Raw genomic sequence first — 2,795 nt, 5'->3', positions numbered from 1 at the left:
ATATAATTAAAAACACTTGTGAAATTAGATTATTACCAAACATTAAAGCATTGTACCATCATCCCAGTGTTTGCAACAGCTGATAAACCTCAAATCAGTGAAGAACTGGATAAGCGTCTGTTGGGGGTTGGTTTTTCCTTTCCTCTCTGCCTGTGGAATTTTTTTCCCATTGACATGCTAAGAAGCACTGATGGTTAGGTCCCAGCACCAGGGAGGGCATCCCTGGTTTTTTGGGAATTTCTCTCGGAGGGTGGGGGGAGGGAAAGGGGGAACACGGTGAGATTGGAAGCAGGTAAAGGAGGGTGGGGGCAGTTGCTGGCTCTCGCTCGCTTTTGGCTCTCGGAGCAGAAAGGTCATTGCTACCCCCCCACCATCCCAACGCCGGGAGCTGCCTCTCTGTTTTGGACCCCGCAGCCCTGCTTGGACGCCCTCCTGCTTCAGCTTGCTGTTTTCCCAGCATCCTGCCTCTCCTCCATCCCTTCCCATCTGGGACACAGCTGCCATCACCCCCAGCCCCTGCAGGTGCCGGGATCGTCACATCTGCCCCGTCCACCGGGAATCTGCCAGCGCTCACTGCCAGCGGTGACGGTGACTGCAGCACAGGGGAAAAGTGCCTGAGGCCCAGAAGGACTGGAACTGGGTTCCTGTTCTGCTTCTTGTTAATTCCAGAGTTGTTGTTCTGTTTGCCTTCTTAGATATACTAGTAAAGAACTGTCATTCCTGTCCCCAAAACTTTGCCTGAGAGCCCCTTAATTTCAAAATTATACTCATTCAGAGGGAGGGATTTGCTTTCTCCCTTTCAAGGGAAGGCCCTGCTTTCCCTAGCACCTGTCTTTTATTCAAACCAGGAGTGATTTTGGCACCCAACGGTATCACCTGTGGGCATTGAGTGGAAAGGCTGGTAAAGCAATAACAGTTTTTGAGTGACCTGATTTTGTGTTTTAGGTGGCACCATGTTGTCCAGCTTACCCTGGTTTGGGCTGCACGTGGTCACAGCTACATCTCTCCCATTTGCAGGCCCTTATTCGAACATGGGTCCTATCACTAAGGCTACTGTGACTATTATCCAGTTCATTTTGTGGGTTGATAAGGTGAGGAGTTCATGTGTTTTTAACTTTCTCTGGAAGATGGCAACGTGGATTCAGAGCTATCACACTCTAACTGTGTGTTTTTGGGATTACTTCAATAATGGTACTTACTGTGAGGAAGTAACAGAAGGGGAAATTTTCTCCCAACCCTTCATCCAGTCCACCGTTTAGGTCCACCCCACCAGTTTTCAAAGGCTTCAAAGGGTTCAAATCTTCTCTAAATGTTAATGCTATACTACAGTGGCTGGTGTTGCTGATATGCCTATTAAACCTGTTCTATTTAACATTCAGAGATAAGGGGAGATTGATTTGGATAACAACCCTGATACCTACCCCAGGAAATCGGGATGCTGCTGCAGAGACTGACCCTGCCCCACAGCCCACTTCAGAAATGAAACACCCGGATTGGGTGGGCATTTTAGTGAAGGAGATGTGTGAGATGGGCCAGATGCTGAAGGAGTACCTTTCCACAGCTGGTGAGAAACCCTCCCCCTGCCTTCAAGCTTAGAAATTTTGAGAGTATGATCAATGGCCCAATGCAGGCTCATGTCTCTGCTGTAATTGTGAGCCTCCAAGAGGAGATGAGGGAGATGAGGGAGGAGGTGAGGAAGAACAGTTCCCAAGCAGCACCAGTGCTGTCATATCACGAGTTCCTGGAACATATTTTCAAGCCCTTCCAGCTGTTTCTGTCTTGCATCACAAAATTTGGCATGTGTTTTGACCATTTAAAGGACTTGTTGCATGCATTAGCATCCAAGGGGTTGCTTTCATCGTGCCCCATCCCTCCCACACGGCAGCTCTTGCCATGGCCTGGAGGAAGCAGGAGACAGCAAGGATCAGCTGGAAGGCGCTGGCCACGAATGTCTCTCCCGCAGGCCCCTGGAAGGTCTCTGTGCTCTGCCCACGCCGCCCCTCGTGCGCGCAGGGAGCAGAGCCCTCCCAGCCGGGGCAGGATTCCTAATGGTTGCTGGTGCTTTTTTCTAGGGAGACTTCCTGCTCAATGCAGGCTTCCCCTCAGGATGCCTGATGGTCTCTGGTGGTTTCAGTGGGGACAGCTCCTGCTCAATGCAGGCTTCCCCTTGGGATCCCTCATGGCAGCTGTTGCTGAGGTTGCTGCATGGTTGCAGGCCTGAGCTGCCGCCTGTCCCCAGCCCCTGCCCGCTGAGGGCCTGCTCTTCCAGCCTGCTGGGCATGGGGCTGGCTGCTTTGGAGTTGGGATTCACCTTTTCCTCCTCCATGTGCAACTGCCTGGAGCACAGAGATCCCGGGAGCTGCTTCCTCCTGAGCCAGTGGCACTCCTGGTACTGGGCAGCGCAGGGCCCTGTGCCCCGTATATACCCCTGCAGGGCGGGGCTGTGCCATGTCACCAGGACAACAGAATGGCCAACAGCACCCAGGAACCCGATAGAACGGCCCTGTGTCACAAAGGGCCCAGCCCAGCAGCCCTTCAGCAGCCCAAGCCCCTGGAAGTGGCATGGAACAGCAGCCAGACTGGAGGGCTTCTAGCCCCTTGTTCTGATCCACTGATGAAAATGATCAGAAATGGCTCTGCCTCAATTGGGGTGCAAATGAGACCATGTGCCAAAGTCAATAGTATGGATTTTATTGAAGAGTAAATGAGAGGCAGAGAGAATGACAAAGAGAGAAAAATAGAAATTGAATAGAGATGGGGGGAGGGAAAGAGAGTGACAGAGACAGATAAAGTAG

The sequence above is a fragment of the Sturnus vulgaris genome, unplaced genomic scaffold (assembly GCF_052056855.1).
Source record: "Sturnus vulgaris isolate bStuVul1 unplaced genomic scaffold, bStuVul1.hap1 Scaffold_194, whole genome shotgun sequence".
Lineage (NCBI taxonomy): Eukaryota > Metazoa > Chordata > Aves > Passeriformes > Sturnidae > Sturnus > Sturnus vulgaris.
Note: the sequence above shows the minus strand (reverse complement) of the source record.